At 37.8% G+C, this 12,037-nt stretch overlaps 1 protein-coding gene across 1 annotated transcript in view; it reads left to right on the top strand.

Annotated features, from left to right (window-relative positions):
- The window catches only part of LOC121730467 (lachesin-like), an 82,053-nt gene that overhangs the window by 18,344 nt on the left and 51,672 nt on the right, over positions 1-12,037 (top strand). The window lies entirely within an intron of this gene.

The following is a 12,037-nucleotide window of genomic DNA, read 5'->3' as shown; positions in this document are numbered from 1 at the left end:
ACAAAAAACAAAAAAAAAAAATGTTTGCGTGTGTAGTATCTATGGTTAGGTCTTCAAAAATCATATTGAGGTTTCTAATATCATTTTTTTTTATCTGAATAGTTTGCGAGAGAGACTTTTCCAAAGTGGTAACATATATCGCCCCCCCCCCCCCCCCTCTAACTTCTATAGTAGGGCATGATAAGTCTAAAAAAAATATATGATGTAGGTACCTACATTACTATAAAAACTACCAACAAAAATTGGTTTGAATGAAATCTAGCAAGTAGTTTTTTTATACGTCGTAAATGGTAAACCTTAATTTAATTACTTATTTATATTAAATTACTTTCATTAAATCTACTGAAATATAAAAATAAATCAAAAACCTTTTAATTTCATAAAAAATAAACCTTATTGTTGCTGCGGAACCCTTTATGGGCGAGTCCAACTCGCACTTGGCCGGTTTTTTATATACGTGGTAAATGGTAAACCTTAATTTAACTTTCATTAAATCAACTGAAATATAAAACTAAATCAAAAACCTTAAAATAAACCTTATTGCTCCTGCGGAACCCTTTATGGGCGAGTCCAACTCGCACTTGGCGGGTTTTTTTGTTTTTTAATAAAACCGCACAACCCCCAAATAGTAGAAGCGGACAAGTCAGCGTAATGTTCATTTGATGCGCGTAATCGCAACATGATATATGGGTGCGATCGGCGATCGGCCGTCTCAGTTTCGCTTTATTATGATTATTCCTTACAAATGATGATTCATTGCGGGATTAGTCAAGCACGTTGTCCGGTAGGGATTTATTTACGATACGGGGGTGACCGTGGATGCTAAATTAACACTCGGCTCGAACAGAACTAAAGATTTGCACATTTTTACGGCTCCGTGGTATGAAAAGGGGACTTTGTCGGCTTATAATATTCGGCATTCGAGCTTGATGAGAATGTAAGAAATAAAAAATAATCACAGTACAAATCTACATATATAAAATAATACTATTACATGTTGTGTTTGACGTAGTTGCCTAACATAAACATAACTAGAGTAAAAAAATTAAGTACTAGGTAGACGCGTTTCACTTGTAACTACTGTGACGTTGTATGTGTCCATGGGCAGCGGCAGAAATTGCTTGCAATCATGGGACCACCTGCTCGTTTAAAAAAATATATTTTAATTTAAAATAAAATGATGCATAAAAAAATATTGTTACTTCGGTGCAGGTAGATAAACAAATATTGGCCTAGTAAGTTCGTTCGAGTTTCTTTTGTACTTTTGCAATGCAAGAAATTTTCGGAATCCACTTGAGAACAAACAGAGCAGGCAAGTTCAGGATTACCTTCAGGATGCAAATCAAAAAACAAACATCGAATTGTTGTACTTTCAATTAACAATTCGAAAGTTTCTTTTTGGCTTTGAATGATAAAATTATTTTTAACGTTTTAAACTTATTTTGGGGTAATATCAGTAAAGTAGAGATATGAAATTGACACTATCTTGGAATAGAGTCCTACTTAGTAAAATCAGAGTAAAATATTCATTATGATACGATTATACTCGATATGGAAGTTTGACAAAGTTTACTTTGAGCCAAAACTTAAGTTAATTTTATTCAGAGGATCGACGCAAAGTGACTTTTTATTAATATTCTCGTAACGTCGACATAAAAAGCCCTACGGTAATCATCGATTCGTAAGGAAAGACAAGTTTCGAGAGACATCAAATCATAGAGCGATTTCTTTTACGACTCGGGTTCGGTTTCAACTTCACGGCGATGAATTATGCAGAGGCGAGAGAGATTTCCTACGATAAAAACTGTAACACCCCAAACTGCTCCACAAAGACCTCTCGTGCTCTTTTGTGAGAAAATTATTGTGTTAGTATTCCTCGCCCACAGTTTGTAACTTTTACAATGTTTGTCACTATATTTAAGATATAAAAGAACCTTCAAATATTCCGACTTATCGCAAATACATCTCGGAAGATGTATTTTCCTGCTCTATGCTTCAGTGTCTATCGTTAGATTATGTAAGCAACATAATCACGTATTTAAAAAATATAATATGTTTTGCAGATAAGTATACTGCGTAGGATTATTTGCTGCTACAGAACCATATTCAATATTAAAATTTTGTCTTCTAACATAAGCAAAATGTCGTCCATCCAGCGCATTCAACAGCACGTGATGTTATTTTAGCTGCAAAATAGTAATTGAATTGATAGGTCGTATCATGCACACAGCCCGCGGCTAGCTAGACCTGCGGCGCGCGTGAGCGGCGAGCGGGCGGCGGCAGGCTGCAGCGGGCGCGCGTCCTGAATACCTAATTGACTAATATTAGTTGAGGGTTGGGGAGCGAGGTGCGCGTGAAACTTGAGACAAAGAACACGTACAGCTGGCTAAGGTTACTTTTTAGATTTTTAATACACCTCCCCGGCTATTGGAGTGAATACGGCGGATGTGCTGACGCAATGTCTCTAGACAAGGGAAATTAAAGGAAAATGTCAAGTTCTCGATCTTAATTTTACATCGCATCGCAATTTTTTGCATCGCATCTTTCTAAAGACTATTTCCATGAGAATTTCAAAGACATTCGTACGATGCATAATGAACATTGAGTTAAGAAGTTGTGAAAAGTATCAAATATGTACTTCGCGTTGAGCAAACGAGTGAAATAATTTGCAGAAGGAAGTAAATTAATTTTATGATGACTAAAAGCACTTCAATTTTAAGTCGCGGAGAAGTTTTACCGTTACATAAGCTCAGTCTCGTGAGGTCTACTCGAGGAGGCATGAGTTGGAAATGAAATAAATTCCATTAGAGCAATTGCTAATAGAGGCAAGCGGGCAAGTTGGTACTTAGCGACCGCTCCCGAGATCGCTCCACAGTCAACACATTTCATCTCCAACTCCGAGTAGATTTAGATCGTATCGCTCTGTATCGACTTGGAATTGCTTTCATATCGATATCATTACATTAGTGTTTTCGTTTGTACTTCAAAACTTAGTTTAATATTTATCTTTCAAGTGTAGTGCGGAACGCTTTTACAATAAAGCTTGTATTTTGTACAATAGTGTATTTTATGTATTTAAATGCATTTTGTAAAAAATCTTTATGTATGTAATCGGTAATGATAAGTTAAAAGTACATTACCGATACCGATGCGCATCATATCTAAAGCGGTTAGCTATTAGATGGCATTATAATATGGGATATTATTAAATGCACATCAGAATAATTTTTCAGCACACTACCTTAACTCCGCTAATTAACTGAATGCATACCAGAAAAACTAATGCTGATCAAAAAAAACAATTGATTAACTGAACATGTCAAAAAAACTTGTTTTCATGAAAAAAATCAAAAAAACATGTCAAAAAAAAATTGTTAAAAAAAACTTAAACATGGTACAAAACGAGACGACCTTTATAACCGAATTCAGACCAAAAATATGGTTCATACATCGGATATATTATTTGTAAAACTAAAATTTAAATTGTTTATCAAAAATACTAACTTGCACTCTAAATTGTACAATTTTACAACGGAATTTCTAAAAACGATAGCGAAAGGTGCATTACAATAAAATCAATTTCTATTATCAAAACTAGTCTACAAATTGACAAATCGTGCAACTAAAATATTTTTAACCTAACTTTATTTTCTTTTTGTTTCTCTGTTTTACTGAAAAACATGTTGGGGCCTCCTAATCTAACGCCGCACTCACTCTTTTGCGCTCGCTCTTTACTCTTTAGCGCTCACAGATATATCTTGATCTATTTCTGTGTTAGCGACAAAGATTTTTGGTAATTATGATGAGATATGGTGAAAGATTTTATCATTCCAAAACTATATAATTCAAGGTTTCTTGATAAAAATTAAGAAAAATTATCAAAATTCACTACTGTATTGTAATTGTATGGGTTAATAAATTTATTAATGATTCTTAAATAATTAATAGCAATGTTGGCCCAATATGACTTGATTGGGTTAGGTTAGATGGCTAAGCCATCGTGGTTATTTTTTGTGAACCACCCAGAAGTAGGAGCCCCGCGTAGCGGGGCTCCGTCGACTCATAATTGAAGCCAGTTGTTTTTTTTTTCTTTAGTAGCTTGTCAACCCCTAGAGTGCAATTCCTAAGCCGGAGGCTTAATTATTTTGCAATATATCGGTAAGAAACCCTTTGTGCGTGAATCCGACTCGCTCTTTGCCGATTGTTTATTATTATTGTTTATAAGCTGAGTTACCATTCACTGTGCCAAAGTTTAGTCCATGTTAAGTTAGCACTTGATGATTTTTATGTTCTTATTATCTTAACAGATTGAATTGGGTTTTATTTAGAATAAATGATGTTCCTAAAAGTAATTTAGGTGATGGTTTTCCTTTAAAAAGTTGTAGTATGTTTGTTGAACTAATGAATTGTTAGATATACTTTTTAATAATAGTTATTCGTTCAGTATAACAGTTTCGCAAATAACTTTAAATAGTATGCTGAATTCGCATTATTTAGGGTGCATAATTAGTGTCTTAGTCAGTATTTTTGGTGAAACTTTCAAATATTTTGATCGAGAAAAGGGAATATACAGATATTGATTTAAATACATGCCTTATAATATTATAGATGTTAAGTTGAGGATATTTAATAAATTTTTGCACCTCACACATTCGTACAAAAAAATATATCCACAGGCGAATATATAACCTCCTCCTTTTTGGAAGTCGGTTAAAAGTGTTATTAAGATCATGTACATTTTTATAACTTATGGTAAGTTATTCAAAAATATATTATATAGTTAGTAAAGAAAGTGAACGCATACCTTGAATACAGTTTCACGTTACTTTGTTATGCTAATCCTCAAATTCCTCTGAAGAATGAAGTTTAAGCCGAGTTTCCTTTTTTGCAAATAACTTTTAATTTCATTTTGATTAGTATACCAACTTTATGTTAATGTAATTACTTTATATTGTGTTTATCTTTGAAACTACGTTTATATTGTGATGTTTAACATTTTTATCATTTGCCGAGTTATTAGAAATCTTTAGTATATATATTTTAGACAACATATATTGTCAAACTCGTCAGAATTGGGCACAATATTTTGATCGGGCCTAAACACAGCCTTCCTTTAAAACAATCCTTTTACGCCTGCAAAAAAAAAAAAAAAAAAAATTATTTATTTATTTATTAAACAAACTTATCTACTATTACAGGATAACCCAATACAGAAGATATTTATAGGAACTTAAACATTACAACACAAATTTAATCACAACTTACAGCTAATAGCACAATAAGTATAATTAGGAACTCTATTTATAATTAATATAATATACATTTTACACTATGTCAGAAGACAAAATGCAGCTCTTGTGAATTCACTCAGTGAACAAGAAAATAAGTCTATTTTTAAAGACAACATGTTGAGCGCCCGTAGCGCACGTGTTAGCGGCGCTCGTTGCAGTAAATTGGTGCGCGCACGAGGCACCAGCAACAGAGGTGGCCGGCGCCGGCGCTGCGCATACCCATCCGGGACACACAACACAATGACTGCTTCCAGAACTGCAGGATTATTTATCTTACCTCTAAGTAACTTAAACAAGTACGTAGCGAGTGCAACCTCCCTACGTACTTCGAGTTTGTAATAGCCCGTCATACCCAGTAGAAATAAGGACGGATACAACAACGGATACCCAGGGTAAACACCGTGTAGTCTCGAGTACAAGTACCTGATAAATTTATTTTGTATGCGCTCTATCATTAATTTATATTTCGTTTCATGTGGCGACCATATAACCGAGTTGCACTCCAAGTGACTCTTTACTAAAGCTTCATATAATGTTCTTACAGCTCCCATGTTGGTAAATTTATTTGTCATACGTAACACCAGCCCCAAGTTTCGGTACGCTTTCTTACACACAGTAGTGTGTAAGAAAGCGTACGCTTTCTTATAAATAACGTTGAAAAGTAATCATGGACATGGAACACCTAAACAGAATGGGTATTTGTAGCATAACAACTTGCAGATTCTGTGAGGAGGAGGATGAAACACCTATTCACCTTCTCCTCGACTGCCCTGCTCTACTACAGAGCAGGAACAGGCACCTTGGTCGCCACGAATACTCGTCCACAAAGGAAATTCGTGGCACCAACCCCAACCATATCGTTCAATTTATGAGCAGTATTGGATTGGGGATGATACTCTAGTGCGAAGGAGTCACAATAGATCCTCATGGGTCGCAGATACGTCGGGGCTACAGCGACCTGCCTTCTTTAAAAAAAAAATCATGGACTTTTCAGTAGTTTTTATGCATTCGCTAATCTTGGCTAGTTGAAATTAACACAAAAAAGTTGGAGATAGTCTGTCTACCTTCACTTCACACACAAAGTAAACTCCGCGCCTTCACAACTTAGCCATTAAGTTAAGTAGAATCTGTAGACACGGAAATAGTTTTCAGTCATGTTCTACGACGTTAAACGAAATTTATGATTTCAAGTCTTTGGTTTTATCCGACTACAGTAAAATGATTATAAAACGTTTTATGTGTGACAAACAAACCGAATAGGTCAATAAATAATCGGATTTATAGAATGTGATATATTTGAGAAAAAGTCATGTCGATAAAATCGTTGGCGGTTTTCAGGTGTGCTGTCTTTTTATTCGTTTTTTATACTAAAAACACGCTAGACACATTGGAGGCTTTTTCTTTTGTTTGTTATTTAAAACTGTCTATGAAAACTTAAACATGTTTTTCCGAGCTAGCACAAACATTTTTGCGCGGAAAAAAACATTGCTTTTGAATTCAGTTTTTCGGCTAGCCACGGCCTATATCTTCCACAAACCTGTGATAAAAAATTTGAAACAACATATTTTGATACTAGCCGACAAAAATATGATAAATTAATCGTGAGTTAAAATAAAAATTCATTTTTAAAGTTATGTCTTAACCCAAATATAAAATCAATGTTTTATTTTCCTTTCGTATGCAATTTATCACGGAGGTTTTATGAAAGGAACACCATATTGTGACAGTATCTCAGTAAAGCGACAAGTCACCCTTCAACGTAGCGACAGTAACAAACGACTCACCACTAAGTCATTATACTTCTAACTCGTACTACATGTTATATTTTTGTCCATGAATAACTTTGGGGGAGTCACAAAATATTGCCATGCTTAAAATGTATAAACAGAATAAAATTGCCGTAAAAGCTCGTTTTATTGTGTCCACTTTTATTTTGAACAAAATTGCTTTTTTATTAATATCAAAACTTAAAATATATGGTAGTCAACTACGACTTCTACCATGAGATCAATCTGTTAAGTTTTATATTCACGTATGTACCATCGAATAAATTGATACATAGGCAGTTGACGGACCTACATCATTTGGTCGGATTATGTCAATTCAATGTTAGATTGTTAGCTGTGAGCTATTGGATGAATTTGATATAACGCGACCAAAATATAGTAGGTACGCTATCTGTCAATGAATCAATTTCTTTGATAGTGCACAAAATAATATATTAGAATCGAGATAGTAATAAAAAAATAAATAAGTAAAAATGAAAATGCATGAAAAAAAGTTAAATCACAATAATTGAAGTCAGATTGTTCATTAATTGAACAAAATTTCACCCGACCGATGACTCGGGGAATGAAAAATTATTTCGTGAATTTTTACTTCACTCAAAATCTGCACAACGTTGTAGTCGACGACCGCTTTATTATTTATGACAGGGAACACGAAACTCATCTCGAGTTATAAACTTCTTGGAATTTCTCCTGAAGTAATACAGAGCTATTATTATGATGTCCCCGCAAAAAATATTCGCGCGGGGCAGGTTCGGGCTGTATCCCGTCGTTAAAGTCGCCCCGAGCGCCCGGCGCGGCGCGGCGTGGAGCGGAGCCTAGGGGGCAGCGCCAGACATTACACCCTGATTTTATTACGCCTCTCAAAAATTATTAAACTACTCACGTGTTGCAGAAATATGACAAAATATTATGTATCACAGATTAGTACTGTAGAGTATAGTGAAATTACACATTGATCCGAATATTATATTATATTAAATAAACAAAGCGAAAATACTTTGATATTCATAAGAATATTAAAGTATGATTAGGTTTCATCGCTGGCTTATGTTATAAAACAATAATATAAGTTAGCGATGAAATCTTTCGACGCTGTTTTCGATAATTACATATACTTATTTAAAATTATTCTTTTTTTTATACATACATATTTTGTAGTGAACATATTATACAAGTTGATTTTTTTTTTCAAGTATTATATTATTATTTAATAGTTCCTATATCGTAAATCTAAATTTAATTTACTTAAAATACTATCTAAAATATACAGATATATTATATATACAAACTTTAAATATAAAACTATAAAAAGAAAAACTTGCCCAAGTCGTCCCCATCTGGCAGAGTGCCCAGCAAGCTGACAGCATTGCCACGTTGGATGGCAATTGCTATCCGCTGTGCCAGGTAGCTCCCAGCTCTGGGGTCTCGGGTGGCTTCAACAAGCTTCTTAGATATTCCTCTAAAAAGCTTATGTGCCCCCGGACCCCATGCGCCTAGAGTTTCCACCCCAAACGGTTCAAATATAAGATCTCCGCTGAGGTTGTCATATTTGCGCCGCTTGAGGTTCTCTGCTTGGTTTGCGGCTGCGCCCGCACAGCTCGAGGTGCTCTGAATATGGGACGAGGCGAGTGTGTCGACACAAGTAGCGTCCCACACAAGGGCCCAACCCACATTCCAGGGCACCAGGGTCATTCCATCGGGTCTCTTGCCATCGTCGCGCGCCAAACCGGAGGGCTCCAGTATCGCTGGCACGCCGGCAGTGACAAGAGCCCGACGAATGAGGTCATTCAGGTTGTGATGCCGTGAAAAGCGTCCGGCACTTCGCGAGCAGCACAACCCGTGGTGACCATAGCTGTCAACGCGCGCGCCGCAAACACACTGATGGGGGACGACATGGGGGACACCAAGACGCAGGGCAGTGGCAAGACGGAATGTATTACGGTCCAGCAATGTTCCTGTGTTTTTAGATGGCAGTGCCTGCAGCCAAGCTCCCGACTCCCACCTCTCCACGGCCAAAAGTCGAGCCCGTTCTACGGCGCTGGTAGACGTGTTAAACAGTTTATTACGCACCAGTTCGCAGATGGGCTCGTCCCAGAGCCTTTGGGAAGATGTGTTCTTGGGAACCTCGCTGCCGGCACTAGCAATGTCCCAGGCATCCTTGGCCTCGTCCGCAAAGGGAATGACGAATGGGCAAGATGAGGGCTCTAAGATTTTGGCTATTACTGCGCGATTTGCGTGGACCGAGGACAAGAACGCCGGTAAAGCTGTGTCCGATGTTTTTCGTATTCCCAGGCCACCGAACCTTACTGGTAGTGTAGCTTGGGTCCAGGAACGTTCATCAAATTTTATGTTTAAAATTGTGGAAAGCGTATGCTTTAGGGTGTCATCTAAGCTATGGAGAAGTTCTGGGAACTTCCAGAGCTGACAACACCGCAAAGCAAACGTAAATTTTGGAACGAATAAACAATATCGAATCAGAGTAAATGCCATGTGACTGTTAATTTGGAGAAGACGATCTAAACTTTCACTAAAATTCCGTGTTTTTTCATTTATATAGTCCGGAAAAGAATCGGCTAGAACAGGTGAACCCAAGAGAAAAAGTGCACTCTTCTCAATCACTGATAATTCTGGGGCGACGGCCTTGAAACTGGATATTATCTCATCTCTATCCCCACAATCATCAGGGACAAAAAGTTCACACTTCCCCAGGTTCAAATCTAGGCCTATAATTTTGAATTCGCGAATCAGAGTCTGAAAATCCGAAAGAACTGTAGATGCGTCGCTGGCAAGGGTCCCGTCATCTAGATACCACACGTTGAATTTGGAATTTAGGAGTTCGATGACCGGGTGAATAGCTAGACTGAAAATTGCTGGACCTAGAGGGTCGCCCTGTTGACAGCCAACTTCAGACTGGATTAAGTGGTTCTGGTAAATGAGTTTAGTGGGATCTCGGTAGCACTGTAACATGAAGGGTAAAATGGTGGGGGCTTTGGTTTTTATCTGTGTTAACATGGCGACCCTGTCTACAGAATTGAAAGCGTTTGAAACATCCACCTTTAAATATATACTATTTTTTGAATTTTGAACATGAGTGCGAAAAGAGTGAACGGCTGCCTCACAGCCACCTTTGCAGGCGAAACCAAGTTGCTTGGGTTGGAAATATGATGACAGAGATTTTATGGACCTGCAGGCTATCTTGGCAGTGAGGCGCCGGTATGTTGAGCCGACAGCGATCGGTCGAATGCCACCATCTCTCTTCCTCAGCGCGCAGAGGTTTGCTCCATACAGGATGTCTACGATATCTGAAGCAACCTCACCACGAAGCATGAGGTTGCACAAATTCGTGACCTCCTGCAGGAGTTTCTCTCCGGCATCCCCACAGCAACCGCTGGTGAGGTCCTTCAGATGCTGAGAGGTGATACCGTCGAGACCGCCTGCTGAACCCGGAGGAAAAGACATGATGGCTCCACGAACACTGTCGACTGTCGTTTGAAGAGGTGGTGTTCCGTCATGGGCGTCAGAAATGTGTTGAGAAGTCAGTTGATGGGGGTGTTTCTTTTGTAAGGCCGAAACGGTTTCTGGGGAGTTCGGAGCAATCGTGTCGCTGGAAAAGAGCAGCCGCGCAGCGCCCTTAATATCCCCCTCACTAATTTTATTTTCAACATTTTTAACAATATTATTTTTGCCTGAAGAACATAAAGGAAAATTTTGATTCAAAACAATATCAGAGGCGCAGTTCTTTTTAACACGGGAAGTGAGGGAGGTATTATTTTGGGGATCCCTAGTCACGTGAAGAGTGCGGTAGGGAAACGTCAAGAGGTTTTCCCAGGCTTGCCTCGAGTTTTCATTCACCGTTTTGTGGATAGTTTCGGCAAGCTTCTGGGCTACGGCTACTCTAGCACCCCTAGGGATCCGCCTAAGCACTGGGACAGATTGTTTTAATTTGGATATTGTTTGCCAAAAGGGTTCCCGTGCGGTAGAGTTCTGGGAAGGTGAAACTGGGGCATCCGAAGGAGAAGAGAGTAAAGGCTCCTTATGGCACTTACCTCTGTGAATACGTAGGCCCCTCTCACTTCTGAAATATCGGGGTTGGGGACATTGTGTACACTGCACTAAGATTTCAAGCGGCACGATCGCATCATCAGTGGACGTCCCTGCATCTTGGCTATTGCTTAACATTTACAACTTAAAAAGAAAAACGTTCTTAAAATAGCCTGAAATAAAGCTAAAAAGAATAAAACTAAACGATAATAATAGTTTAAAAACAATAAAACTATAGAATAGAAATATAAACTAAGAAGATCAAAAGGAAACTTGAAACGGACGTCTCTTTAGGAGCGAATTTCACTTTCTGTGGCCGTACTATGAAGGGCTCCTCATGGTTTACTACTCCTGTCGAAGCAGCCAACGCGCTAATAAAGTCTTGTTGCTTGAGCGTATGCTTGTAAACATAATAGTTTTGTCGGTACATTTAATCTTAATACAGGTCCAAAATTTCGCTCTTCCACCTTTCACGAAATATCCTGTCAATAGGCTCGGATAACAGCAGACTTCTTCTTGGAGTATATTATAACTTCGCAAATCGCAGTCCTTGTGGTTGTATGGAGAAATTATATCGGTTCACAATGGGGTTCACATACTGACAATTTTCCCTCTTGGGGTTTGATCAATTATTATTATCGGCGGTGGAGAGAACACTTGGGAAAGTATTTTCTCCCGCTTTTAGAATAAATACAATTCAAATTTTACAAACAGTAATTATTATTGTTTTATTCCATAAATGCATCAAGGGCTGAACTCTGGTGCCTTACTGTTGATTTTATATCTATCGAAAAAATGTTAATAGAAAATTAATCAGACTATGGCAAAGTTTGAATGTTTAAACTCCGCAGACGGACAAAAATAGCGGGCCGCGAATGTTACAAAAAGAAGTTTGAAACAATCGCTCGGGAAGTA

Source organism: Aricia agestis, chromosome 9 (assembly GCF_905147365.1).
Source record: "Aricia agestis chromosome 9, ilAriAges1.1, whole genome shotgun sequence".
NCBI lineage: Eukaryota > Metazoa > Arthropoda > Insecta > Lepidoptera > Lycaenidae > Aricia > Aricia agestis.
Note: the sequence above shows the minus strand (reverse complement) of the source record. Positions and strands in the feature narration are given on the sequence as shown.